The following is a 14,690-nucleotide window of genomic DNA, read 5'->3' as shown; positions in this document are numbered from 1 at the left end:
CAGCAAGGAGATATGGAAAACATGCACTGTTAGGGAGCCCCGAGGACTGGGTTTGGGAAACCCTGGGCTAAACAATAGTCCCCTGATGGCCACTCACTCGCATCGGTGGTCTTGCCCACAAATACAAACAGTGTCTTTATCCTACATCCAAGCACTACAAACAAATCACAGCAAAACAACCCAATTACATCCATGTGAAACACCTGTGTGTGTATGTGCTGAAAGAGGATCTCAGGGAAAATGTAACCCTGTCTGCAGCCTGCTGCTGCAGACTAGCTGTGTTTTTACCTATTTTCTTTTAGGGGACCTGTGACAAATATGCCTCTTTGTCACAATATATATAACTGTTAGTTAACAATTTGTAAGAAGCAACATTAGAGAGATTACCTGAGAAACTGAGGCAGGATCCAGGACAGTGGCCTACTCTGACAGGAGTTTGGGGGAATTTGAGTCTCACAGATATTACGGAAGAGTAGGTAAGTGTGGAACAGAGTAATATCCACCCAGGACTAATCAAATATTAGGATACAGATTCAGATGCTAAGCAAGGACTGATGATATTTTGTTTTACTTTAAGATATGAATGGATGCAAATCTTCACAGCCCTTTGAAATGCACAAGATGTCCCTATTTCAAAAATGCTATTTTCTTTGCCTAATTGTGAACTAACCATTTTAGTCTATAAAAATTGTCTACCCATTTGGTTTTAGACTGCTCAATTACTTATGTTAAATCATACTTGCTGACTTTGTAACTTTCCCTCTGGTAGATCCTGGAAGCCAAATGGCAAGTGAAGAGGGTGGGGGGGCATGAAATGCTTCATTTTGGCATCATGATGGGGGTGGGGCTAAATTCATGGTATATGCTGGGAAACACGCCATTGGGGCTGCTATCCTTCCTACTTCAGTAAGAAGGGGAAGGGGGGACTTCAGGACATTCCAGGAGGATAGGCAAGTATATTTTAAATGAGCATGGTATACAAATCCATTTTGAAAATGGTACTGCTTCATTTCAGTGTTTGGATGATGTGTAATATTCCTTCAGCAGAGTAAATAGACATGTTATACTTACCTTTTTCTTAAAGAGAACAAAGAGGGTTTCAGAAAAGAACTACATGTTATTTCAGTGTAAACATTCATTGGAGTGAAAGGAAAGCTGTGTGGACATAAACACATACTTACCAACTCTCCCTGAATGTCAGGGAGACTCCCTGAAATAGGGGTGATCTCCCTCACTCCCTGAAGAGTCTGGCATTCTCCCTGATGCTAAACCAGTACAAGACGTGGTTGGCTTCGCCATCTGTGGCATGATGACACAGTTGAAAAATTGTGTCCTATGTCCATGTATTGATGCCTATGGAGGTGGCCATTTTCATGGAGACCAAGATTTACACAAAGACTGACAGGTAAGACAACATGACTTCAGTAATGGAGACAGAAACGTAAAAGACACTTCAGTCTCTAGAGATTCATTAGCTGTTTTTATTTAGCACATAGTTGCCTACTCTCCCGGAATTTCCGGGAGACTCCCGCATTTTTGGGAGACCTCCCGGGAGAGCAGGGCAACATCCCGGTTCTCATCCCCGCAATAGATAAGTGGCGGGGGGGGCTTAATGACGCAAATATCATGTAAGGGCGGGGCCAGAATGATGCAATTTGTCAAGCCCCGCCCCTGAACGCCCACCTCCCCCGGGATCTCCCTGAAGCCAACGAGGAAAAGTTGGCAAGTATGCATAAACATCAATTTTTACATGCAAATATACTTGGGAATATTTCTACAAAACCATTTTTTGCATAAATAGGTCAACGGAAGCATTATGCAGTGCCCATATGCTAACCAGAAATGGCACATCAGCAGTCTGGGAGGGCATTTTATGCACCTTTCTATCATACAAATACATAGATGTTAAATGATACCAGATTTGTAAGTGAGTAGGCAAAGGGGCTCATTATGCCCTCCCTTCTGTAAATTCTGCTTCCTGTATTTAACTGCCAGTGCTGCTGAAGATTAAAGTGAGGAGTGGACTTTATTGCCATAGTATTCATGGTGCTAATTGTCATGTTCATCAGGACCGTCTTTCTGACGGGGCACAATGAGCAAGTGCCCGGGGGCCAGCGAATAAGGGGGCCCGAGGCAGGACTCCTATAAAAAAAAAAAAAAAAAAACCTTACCTTTTGCGGTCACCTGACCGTTTAGGTGGCGATTCGGCTCCCTCCCTGGTCCCCTCTTCCGTGCTGCGCTCGCAGTGAATGTCGGACGTGATGACGTCATCACGCCCGACATTCACTGCGAGCACAGCATGGAGGAGCGCAGGAGAGCGATGAAGAAGATAAGGGGATCGGACTCAGAGAAGAGGGTGATTGAAAGGTAAGTTAAGGGGGATTTGAAAAAAACCAAGTTATATGTGTGTGTATATATATATATATATATATATATATATATATATATATATATATATATATATATATATATATATATATATATATATATATATGGGCCAAGGTGCACTGCTTTGCCCTGGAGCCCATACTGTTGTTAAGATGGCCCTGCTGTTCATTTTTAAAAGTTGTGTCGAGAGTAGGGATCAGCGTTTACAGAACATCTCCTGTAAGTAAAGTAGTTCATGAGAAACACAGTAGGATGCCAGAAACATTGTGGTGTGTGGGTAATGCAGAAGCAATGGTCATGTCTGGAGAAAATGGAGTGCTTTGTGGGCAGAAGAATTGATGCTTGGTGACGCTTGTGGTTAAATCATCATATCCACTGGTGTCAATTTTGTGTTTTTGCTTAACTTTATCTCACAATATTTGAGTATCAGGCATATTGAGTATCAGGCATCAGGACAGGGGCATGGTCACACCACAATGGGGGCATAGTCATTCCCTCAGAGGGCTGTCTAGTGCTGTGAATAGACCACAAATCATGATAGCTCTGCCATAAAATTAACTACAAATGTCATAAAGAAGGCCATTATCGGCAATTACATCAAAGTACACAGACTTCTGTGATGGTGTATTCCAGCGGGGATGAATTAGTATTGTTTGAGGAAGATGTACAAAATGATGAGGGTGAATATGATGACAGTGTACATTGCAGGTGCTGAAATCTAGCTAAGAGAAGGAAGCTACCTGATGCTGGTAATATTTTGGGCAGAATGCCATCTTGGCAATTTTATGTTTTTCTACAGTAAACTTCCACCTTTTTTAGAGAGGTTTTTTTTTTTCTTTAAAAAAGTAAAAGCTTTTCTTTTACATTTTTGTTTTTTAACGTTATTTTACAGAGATTTCTGTAATAGTGGATTCCAGCAGGGATGAATTAATATTGTGTGAGGATGAGGCTGAAGATAATAACAACAAAAATTTTTAATTTTTGTTTCCCTGACTTAAAACCCCTATGCACTTGAACATAGCCTTTAGCACATAAGGTAGAGGGATTAGTATCATCATGACTGAGACTGGAGAGTGACAACAACAATGTCATCCCTACTGCTTCTGTATGAGCTATGGCACAGTACAATGTCACTGGAGACTTTTAAGAACACTGACAGCCGTATTATTACAATTTCTGTTTCAGCACTGAACCCTGCCACCTCTCCTGTTTCTGAGTGAGCTATGGTACAGTAAAATGTAACTGCAGATTTAGACCAAGCCAGCCAGCTCTATCATTTCTATTTCAGCAATGACAATTATCAATGGAGCAATGGAGCTCTTCTCTTTGTGTGCAACCTATATAACACAGTACAATTTGACTGCAAATTCAAAAGACAAGCCTGCTAGCCCTCATATTTGTATTTCAGCAATGACTTTTAGCAATGGAGAACTCCTCTTTGTGTGTAACCTATATAACACCGTACAATTTGACTGCAAAGTCAGAAGAAAAGCATGCAAGGCCAAGTATTTGTATTTTAACAATGACAATTAGCGATGGAGCAATGAAGCTCTTCTCTTTGTGTGTTACCTATATAACACAGTAGAATATGACTGCAGAATTACACCAACCCTGACAGCACTAGTATTTGTATTTTTCTGCAGTGAGAATTCGCAATGGAGCTCTCTTCTTTGTGTGTTACCTATATAACACATTAGAATTTGACGGCAGAATTACATCAACCCTGACATCACTAGTATTTGTATTTTTCTGCAATGGGAATTAGCAATGGAGCTCTCCTGAATGTCACTGTAGACTTTGTTGAACACTGCTACCCCCTCCTCTTTCAATTCTATCTATTTGGCTGTCCAGCTGCTCTGCACACTGTGCTACCCCCTTCTGTGTCCCTCTTTCAAATGGCGCTAGATCGCCGTGGAGGGCGGTATTTATAGATTTGAAAACTCCCGATATCCGAGGACGTAACAATTACGTTTTGCCTCGTTTTCGATTCCGAAAAAGCGCGAAAGTACCGAGCTGACTTGGCTCAGTATTCGGATCCCCTAAGTTCTGGTGTCTTAGGTTCTCAAGGAACCGAGCCTTAGCATCTCTAATTTTCAAGGAAAGCAGGTTATTTTGTAACATTTGAAGTTTGTTCCTGAACTTTTGTATTTTCGTCATGCTGCTGCTTTAAGCCATTGATACTCAGGTCATATAATTAAATTCTTCCATAGGCCCATAGTCTAATCTATGCAGACCCAACACCACAGATATATACTGACCACAAATGTGTTAGATCTATTTAAATGCTTGTTTCTCTAAAACAACATTGGCAACTGAGCACATTGTAAATGATAATACTCCAACATAGCACAGAGATGCTCCATAAATTTTAAATCTCCCCTTGCAACATATTTTCTTTACATCCAGACTGCAGTCCTGGTTTGGTATCTCTCCATTCTGAAGGAGACATACTGTATATACACAACTGTATGCAAATTCACACACCTTTCAGACTTCAGAATATATGTATATACACACACAGTGGTTGAAGTGGGCTGGTATTCTGTGGTCATCATGTATTTATATTGCGCCAATAATTCTGCAGCGCTGTACAGAGAACTCACTCACATCAGTCCCTGCCCCATTGGAACTTTCAGTCTAATTCCCTAACATACACACACAGACAGAGAGAGACTAGGATCAATTTCATAGCAGACAATTAACCTACTAGTATGTTTTTGGAGTGCGGGAGGAAACCAGAGCACCCGGAGGAAACCCACGTAAACACAAGGAGAACATACAAACTCCACACAGATAAGGCCATGGTCAGGAATCAAACTCATGTCCCCAGTTGTGAGGCAGAAGTCCTAACCACAAAGCCATTGTGCTGTTCTATACTGTCATACCACCATTTCTTCCACTGCCTTCATTATAAAACTATCACATCTCAGTCACTTACATATTCCATACCGCCACTTCTTAATGTCAAGTGAAGTGAATAACATTGGTTAACCGTGTGGATCCCAAACTTTCTTAGTTCCAGGCACCCTTAGGTCTCCATAATTTTTTCAAGGCACCCCTAAGCCAAAATATTTACCAAGAAGTCCCCTGCCTTGCTTACCACCAGCCCTGTCCATGGCACCCCTGTGAGATTGCTGAGGTACCCCAAGGAGCCACGGCACACAGTTTGGGAATCACAGGGTTAACCTGTTACAATGGCACCTGCAAGGGATAGGATATACTAGGCATCAAGTGAACAGTCAGTTGTTGAAGTTGATATGTTGGAAGCGTAAGGATCTGAGTGACTTTGACAAGGGAAATTGTGACGGCTAGAAGACTAGGTCTAAGCATCTCCTAAATGCCCATGCTCACTCCTGTCCACCGCCGAAAGTGCCAACAATATGCACGTGAGCGTCATAACTGGACCACGTAGCAATGAAAGAAGGTGGTGTTGTCTGATGAAACATATTTTCTTTTACATCATGTGGACAGCATTATTTACCTGGGGAAGAGATGGCGCCAGGAGGCTCTACATGAAGAAGGCAAGCCGGAGGACGCAGTGTGATGATCTGGGCAAGGTTCTGCTGGGAAACCTTGGGTTCTGGCATTCATGTGAATGTACTTTGACACATACAACCTACCTAAACATTGTTACAGACCAAGTACACCCCTTTATGGCAACGGTATTCCCTGATGGCAGTGGCCTCTTTAAGCAGGATAATGAGCCCTGCCACACTGCAAAAATTGTTCAAGAATGGTTTGAGGAACATGACAAAGAGTTCAAGGTGTTGAATTGGTCATCAAATGTCTCAATCCAATCGAGCATCTATGCGATGAGCTGGAAAAACAAGTCCGAGCCATGGAGGCCCCACCGCGCAACTTACAGGACTTAAAGGATCTGCTACTATCGTATTGGTGCCAGATACCACAGGACACTTTCAGAGGTCTTGTGGAGTCCATGCCTCAGCGGGTCAGAGCTGAGGCATGGAGGGGACATAAACAATATTAGGCAGTTGAGCTAATTGGTGTATGAATTGGTTAACTATTAATTCCTTTTTGGGATCTTAGAGATGACTTAACTATTTATCTTCTTTGGGGAGAACTCACACACTGGCACCACCAGGTGATAGCGTACAACCAGCTACAAGCGATAACAAATACAAAATATTGAGCCATATTATGAATATATTTGTAAATGTAGTATACGAATACAAGTGATAGCGCACAAGCAGTTTTTAATGGCTATTTTAATCAGCACGATTTATACACAAAACACTTGTATAAGTTTTAATATTTCTCTATAGGAGGTTGCTATATACTTTTCAATAAGTTACCAATAAATGTAAATTTCCTTTTCACATCCCAGAGTGATATAAATTTCTTCCTTCCTTTTTGTACATACATTCAATTTTCAAGCTTTTTATCCAAAAAATTGTGATAAGGGAATGATCTCTAAAAACAGCCTTAGGGGTCTATTTATATAATAACATGGAGTGACAATATGCATAGTGAAATACAGCTGTAATTTACCATTTACAGGATTACTCTTAAAGCCCCAGTGAAGACCCCCCCTCCTCTGCAATGATTTTTTGTTATTCAGCCCAATGCTGTCAGCAAAAGGAGGAAGCGCTATGCGCATGCGGATAGCACTTTCACAGGAGAGGGATTTAGCGAAGACGGAGAGTGTTTAGCTGTATCCCATTGTAAAAGACCAGTAACTGCATCCTGAGATAGCATTACTTTATTGTGTAAACTTTGCTTTTCTCAGCTAAATAAATTAACCAGTGCTGCTGTCTCCATAGAGGACTATGGGTACAGGGGTAAGCTCCATTAAACGTTCTTCTTTTCAATGTTATACTTTGGTTTAAGGTTGCACCCCAGGCAATATTAAAGAAAAAAGGATATTTCTTAGAAATTCTGAATGATTGGGAATGTAGCTCCCAACAATTGATGTGACAGGTTATTTTCTTCTCCAATTTTGGAATTGCCGTGATCCCCACTCTGGTGGAATTAAACAAACCTGTCAGCATGGGAGTAAGGACGCTTCCTAACTTGTTATAGTACCGTGTTAGCTCCATTGAATTTCGGAGTCGTTCAATATTTTTGGATGATTTATTTCTTTGTTCAGCTACCAAATTTGTCAGGAGCCAGGGACGTGAGTAGTTGCTTATCTTAGTTTTGAGTGTAACAGGGTTAGCTATTGCTGGATTATTGTTAAACATAAAAGACCTGGAAACTAGTTAATATCTATTTTGGATCACATTGCATATCGCTTTTGGAATCTTTGTTATAATCCTATTGTGAATACATTTTGACCTCAGTTTCTTTTCTTTATTTTTGCTGGAGCCATTGAAGCATCTTTGCTGCTTTTTTGGACAAAAGTTGAACCTTTGTGAGTAATGAGCATGAGATAGGTTGCCTACTTGGGGTGTTTGATGTTTGACTGTAGGCACAGCTATTTTTTGATTACACTTCCGCTATGCATACTTTTTCTGCTCTTTTCTGTGTGCCTGACAGACTAGTCATCACTGATCAGTGTGGCTTTTTGTGCCTCTGACATAACGGCTTGGTCTTTGTCAAATTTGCTGTTGTGCTTTCTAAAGTCTAGAATTGCTTGTGACATTGCTATGTTGTTAACTTATTTAAGGAACAAGGTTTTGTTTAAATACTAATGGGGGCTACTGAAAGATATATTGATCCAATCAATTTCCATTACGACCGCTGCGTGATCTATCCAGGATACAGAGATCTCCACCACTGTGAGCTATTGCTTGGTAACATGGTCAAACAGGAAAAGATCAAAGCGAGAGTTTAGAGTATGCAGGCCGAGCATTGAGTGTATTGTTGTATAGTAGGACGAAGAACTCACAGTATGTAGCTCCTCACACTCACCTACAAGGCCCTCGCCAACTCCACTGCGCCCTACATCTCCACCCTCCTCTCTATTCATGCTCCATCCCGCCCTCTCCGCTCTGCCTCTGACTGTCGCCTCTCTTCCCCCCTTATAACCTCCTCCCACGCACGTATCCAAGACTTCGCTCGCGCTGCCCCCCTCCACTAGAACAAGCTCCCTCCCTCCATCAGAACTTCCCCTAATCTGTCCAGTTTCAAACGGGCCATAAAAACCCACCTTTTTCTTAAAGCCTTTCTGTCTCCCACTTAACTTCCTACCTTATCTTCTGCCTCCGTCCCCCTACTCTCCCTCTCTCTACTGTGTCTCTCTGTCTGTCCACCCCTCCCCTTAGATTGTATGCTCCTCTGAGCAGGGCCATCTCGCCTCCTGCTTCCACCACTTCTAACTCTGCTCTCCAGCTACTTAGCCCTCCTCCTCGAGGGTCCTCCACCCCACGTCCACTCTCGCTCCCTACTCCCCCTGGGGGTCTCCCTGTCTTCCGCGCCCTCCTTCTTGGGCCCCGTCATTTGCGGATCCTCCCTCCCCCTTCCCGGGCCTCTCTAGCTGTGCATTGAGCTTACTGAGTTGCTGTTCTTACTGTTTACTGTACTGTGCTGTCGCCCATTGTATTATAATTTGTTTGTCTCTGGACGGCGCTGCTGACGCCTTGTGGCGCCTTATAAGTAAAAATTAATAATAATAATATGTTGTAAAGATTTTGGTTTTTAATCAGCGATGCAAGCTTATGAGACTTCCTACAGGGGCCTCAGCACCACCAGAGCGATCTAATTTGGGATCCAAGACAGTATTTATATCTCCTACTATTATGAATCGGCTCTGTGCTACCCATGCAAACTGTTGGAAGAATTCCATGAAACAGGCACCTGCATTGGGGGCATAAGTAGAGACCAAAGAAATAGAAGATTGCTTGTATTTACCTGCAAGGTTTATAAATCGTCCCTGTGGGTCTGAAATTGAGGCATCTAATGCGAGAGAGACTTGTGCAGTAATATTGCAGTGTATTTTACTATTCACTGTGAAATAATACATGAGGGTAGGTTTTACTAGCTAGGTAGGGTGCTGAACTGTAAAGTGCATCTCCAGGAGCATGCTAATGTCAACATTAAGTCGCTTGAAGTATTGCATAGTAATAGTGTGTTTAATGGTAAAAATTGAGGCCACTAAGGTTGAGCCTTAATGTTTTCAGATTCATGGGGATGGATCCCAACACACCTGCTCCACTGAAAGTATGAGCTGAGCAACTTGTGGGGATCATGGGAGAGGAGTTGGGACCAGGGAAACTGGATCAAAAAGTAAAGTTGAAACCCAAATCTATGGGGCATGGTTATTCGGATTAGTAAGGGTTTGGGCCCAGGAGTCACATGTAGTGTATCGCGGGCATACCCTTTGTGCATGGGGGTATGTACGACTCATGGGAACCAAAGCACAATCAGCTAGAGAAATAAAGAGTGCGAGACCAGGAGTAGGCAGCATTTACATTAACTCTCAAAACAGACTGTGCGACTGTGCATTCAAACAATGTGTGTGAATACAGGGAAGTTTAATAATGTATGAAACAACAGAGCAAAGATACATAAAATCCCTAATATGTAAAACATAAACAAGTACAACTTTACTACGTTAATAATAAGTTCTATAACATTATTTAGAGCTAACCATGTAGAGTTGATTAAGATACTAAACAATCTGAGACTATGAGGTACAGTTACTGAACTGTGGGTTTGAAAAAGTGGAGATGTTGCCTATGGCAACCAATCAGATTCTAGCTGTCATTTTGTAGAATGTACTAAATAAATGATAACTAGATTGATTGGTTGCTAAAGACAACATCTCCACTTTTTCAAAGCCGCAGTTTATTAAATCTAGCCCTATGACTGGCTGAAGTCTGCTTTAGAGGAGGCACAATCAGTTTACCTTTTAGACATACTCAACCACCAAATATCAGTAGAGGTCCATGTTTTTAGGTGTCATCCATAATCTCTGGGAATATTTTCCTACTCCATGTTTTGAGCAAATCCTTCATCTTTTCTGAACCCACCCTAGGTGGGATGATACTAGATAAGCCTGTCAAACTACTTGCATATTATTTGCTAGATAAATGTCTGAGAAATGAATCAGCTTCCTGTAAGATTAATGGTTATCTATGAATTGCATGTAGCCAGTTGTAATTGATAGACTTTTTTTTATACCAGTACCACAATTTTTCCATGGCCAGATACAGAATGAGAAGAGATACTGAGTATTATGCTGATCAGATAGTACAGTGCATTTGGAAATTAGACTTCATTGGTCAATTTTTTCTTCTTCAAAGAGCATGGTTTGCCCGGAGTTGTCCACAGGTCTAGCCACTGTGATACAAGTGTTCTTTACATATAACTTGTGCAACATTTGTTTACCTTGCATTGTATTTTGTAATACCCACATCTCTGCCATTCATATTTTGTTGTCCTCCTCCATCTGTTCTGCTAATTTTTGGGCTCTTTGCAAAGTTGCTATAAAGCCCACATTTGCAACAAGGTAACAAACAGGTATAAAAGGGTTGACCCTGGCAAGCCAATACACAAATGACTTAGGGTTGCTGGTTAGCCATTTATAATTGGACACATTAAATCCTCAGGAAGCATGCTGAATGATGGGGACATTGCAGTTTAAAGTTTAAAGTGCTTATCTATCAAGTTGAATGTGAGGCTGTATAGGGGGATGGTTGGCATGTGTGGAGGTTGTGCTATTTTTATATTTTAGGTCACAATTATTTGCATCTGTTCTCAGGTGTTCTCTGTGTTCAAATGCAGACACCTTGTAAAAGTCAGGGGTAGTATCATAATAGACAGATATGCAGAAATTGAGGGACAGGAGGTATCTCCCCCTCTGGGCCAGTCTCATAGTGGGCAACCTTGGGCTTAGCCACTGGGCTAGCTGCCTGTTTTTCCTTTAAAATGTTCCTAATAGGTTGCTAAGCCGAGTCTCACCCCTACATTCAATGTCTATATAAACGACCCCTGAGAGCTAAACACCTGTGTTTCCTCAACACCGTGTGAGCTACATGGATACACTAGAAAGAAGTGCGTGGCTGCTGCAGGCTGCGTGCTACTTCCACAGCTCCTACGTAGCCGCACATCTCATTAGCATTTTTTTAATATTATTATTTTGTATTTTAAAGCCACACCCACACAACGTCATCAGTTTTATTTGCATAACCCCACCTACCCTATGGCCCCTTAATCGTTACGTCATTAGTTGTTCTCATTTGTCGGCAGCAAAGGGAAAAGGCGTGGCGTTGGGTGATTGACAGCGGAAGTCCCGGTTCCTGCATTCTGGTTGCTAACTGGCTAACTGTGAAGAAGGGAGGGATTTCCGGCTGACAGTACCCGGCTCTCCCAGGGGGTTCCGTCTCCTGCGCCTGCCGCCGAGAGACAGGTGAGGGGAGGGGGAAGTGGGCGACGTACTACGGGGGTTAGGGGTCAGAGGCGGCGGCTGTACGGGGTATGAGGAGGTAGTGGGTGCTTTAGTGTCCAATCCCCGGTCTCTGGCCCTGTGGTGTCTCACCCCCAGTGTTACCGTGTAGTCACTGCCTCAGACATGAGGGGAGGGGGATGTCACATCTATACCATATTCTGTGAGAAGGAGACCACCGTCACCTGGAATCTGTAATAGGATTACACTGGTATTGGTTACAGTTACGTCTCTTGTATACATTATTGGATGCTGTTTATCAAAATAATCTGTGTAATCCAATTTGTGTATCGAATAAGATATCTGTCATATTTGTTGCTTTCAACGTCGAATAGTTTTAGCTGCAACATTTTGAGATTTGACCTGTTGTCTCGTGTAAGTAAAGGGGTTCATCATTGTCACTTAATATCTCAATATGTCCATACTTTCTCTTAATAACCATATACATGTGAACAAAATTGTTATATTTTTAGTACATACCTTATTTTAATACATTTAATGTTGGACAGAACCAGAAAGTCACATTTTCTTATCCTGTTTACTCTTTTTGTAGTATTGTTGGATTCTCTTAATACTCCCATTTGGTTTGAGTATATTTTAATATCTGACATCTTAAATCTTTTTTTTTTTTTTTTTTTCTGTCTTTCTTTCTTTTTGCGTGTGTATAAATGGAATGCTACCAAATATTTCAATTTATGCAACTTAGTCTGGAGATGTCAGAAAAATGTATTTGCTACAATACTGTGATCATTTTTACATTTTTTTTTTTTAGCCTTTTTATGCTTTATTAGTGTATACATTAACAATGATGGGAATCTTACATGTAGGTTTACTTGTACTCCAATGTAAAAGCTTCTTAAAGTGAAATTGGACTTATAAGTAAATAGTTTAAAATGTTTCAGAAGGTCTTCTTTACTTTTCTTAGTTGTCAAAACATTGTGGTTAAAATATTACCCAGATGTTGAGCACTGTATGCTGCCTTATTTCTGTAGAAACCTGTCTCTGGTTACTAACTTAATTTGATTAGCAAAGTGTCATGTTTTTATATTACTACAAGTTTAACATCTGATTCTATTTATTATAGTGTTAAGCATAATATTTATACACGCACTCAGTAAGAAGTCTGCGCTAGTGAAAGTAGCACATGAAGTTTAATCCACATCCGCTGTTCTCTTACTGTGCGGATCAATGGAGAACTGTTACTAAACTTGCTATTAGACCAAGGTGGTATGTGCATATATAGGCAACCAACAAAAAGTGCATCAGTCAAACCCTTTTAACCAGTATTGTGTAAAATCATACAAGTAAACCATTAAAATGCCATGTCAAGAAAATTGATCAGTGTATGTTTGAAAGTGATCAGGTATTGGCTAGTTCAGTGGTTCCCAAATTGTGCGCCTAGGCTCCCAGTGGTGCCTCGGTGATCTCACAGGGGTGCCTCGGTCAGGGATAGTGGTAAGCAAGGCAGGGGACAACGTGGTAATTATTTTGGCTTAGGGGTGCCTTGAAAAAATAATGGAAACTCTAAGGGTGCCTTGAGCTGAAAAAGTTTGGGATCCACTGGGCTAGTTCATTCTAGTTAATATATTATCATTATCTATCCTTGATAAAGCTTCTCTTGTGTGAACTGAAATGTCAGGTGTGGATTAAAATTCATATTTTACTTTCACTAGGTTTCTGTGAATGCTGTCACTTTATATACATTTCCTGTGACTGTCACCTGTGAAATTGTCTCAGTTTACCTGATCATTGTACTTGCTAGTATACTTGTATATTAGTGATCAGTATATATATCGCAGTAGGAGACTGTTTATCATGGCAAGTCAGCAAAAACGAAGATAATAGAACTGTAAATTGGTATAGAATAAATACTTGTGTAACATTTTAGATGAGTGTAAAGCAACATTGTTGCAACCCAGCTTCTTTTGCAAAGAAGAAATTCATGAGTTTATTTAAACAATTTCCATTGTCAAAATCTTTCTGGATCCAGGTTCAGATTGACCAAAAGTAAGATCTGGCTGTCCTGTATTTATTAATGCCTAATTGGTAAAGTTTGACAATTTCATTCACTTGTCAGATTATGGTCCTTGTCCAGCCACATCTTCTTCTACAAATTATGATTAGATGTTGGAGGGGGGGGGGGGGGGGGGCGTGTAACTATTTTGGACCCCCACACACATCATTTTGTGACTAGTTTGCATTAAAAAAATCATCTAAAACTGCACGTAGATACTGCTTTACACAGAAAAAATTCTGAAACAATAAAGCTATTTTTTTTTAAAGCTACCTCAAATTCTACTGGACAGCTGATGCAGCTGTTGGAAAGTACAATACTACTATGTTTTCTTTATAAAAGTCATGTTTATTTTGAACTTGTAATGTTATGTTAACACATGTTAATATTATAATGTAGTACCATAAACACACACACACAATACTTTTTATTTATTTGGGACTTTTCTGTCCTGAATAGTGTATGAAAGGGAGGCAAACATATCAATACTCTTCACGTTTCTAGAGATGGATAAGTGATGCAAGATAAATACACATCTGTTGCTACATCCATCATCTGACTGGGTCATTATTGGCTGTTAACTGACACTTCTGAATACTTTTCTATTGCTGTACCAGAGACCGGTTTAAATTGTTTTCCTTACATGAGTTCTTATGCAAGATGTACTAGAGTTGTATAAATATGCAAATCTTGTCATTTTCAAATGGGTGTCTTGCCAAACTTTTTTACTTCTGTTATTTTTTATATTAACTTTCATACCAAATTCTAAAGACAACACAGAGTAATATGATAAAATTGGCAAATAACTTTGGAAACTATTTCTATGGCTGCTATCTTAAACTTTGTCTGGCAATATCTAAATATAAATGACAATTCTGTAAGCATAAAGCTTTGTTGTAATCTATAGATCTGTATGAAACAAATCGCACTGTCACATGGTCA

At 40.6% G+C, this 14,690-nt stretch overlaps 1 protein-coding gene across 5 annotated transcripts in view; it reads left to right on the top strand.

Moving 5' to 3' along the window:
* CUL1 (cullin 1) overlaps window positions 1-14,690 on the top strand; it is an 80,918-nt gene that overhangs the window by 19,144 nt on the left and 47,084 nt on the right. Inside the window, exon 2 of one of the 5 annotated variants that reach the window (XM_075212513.1) lies at window positions 11,539-11,698. The exons of 2 other annotated variants lie outside the window; for them this stretch is intronic. The gene's annotated coding sequence lies outside the window, so the exon portion shown is untranslated. Of the gene's footprint in view, window positions 1-11,538; window positions 11,699-11,764; window positions 11,958-14,690 lie in introns of those variants that run through there. 2 more of the 5 variants (XM_075212516.1, XM_075212514.1) reach the window with 2 other exon arrangements.

This window comes from Mixophyes fleayi, chromosome 5 (assembly GCF_038048845.1).
Source record: "Mixophyes fleayi isolate aMixFle1 chromosome 5, aMixFle1.hap1, whole genome shotgun sequence".
Classification (NCBI taxonomy): domain Eukaryota; kingdom Metazoa; phylum Chordata; class Amphibia; order Anura; family Limnodynastidae; genus Mixophyes; species Mixophyes fleayi.
Note: the sequence above shows the minus strand (reverse complement) of the source record. Positions and strands in the feature narration are given on the sequence as shown.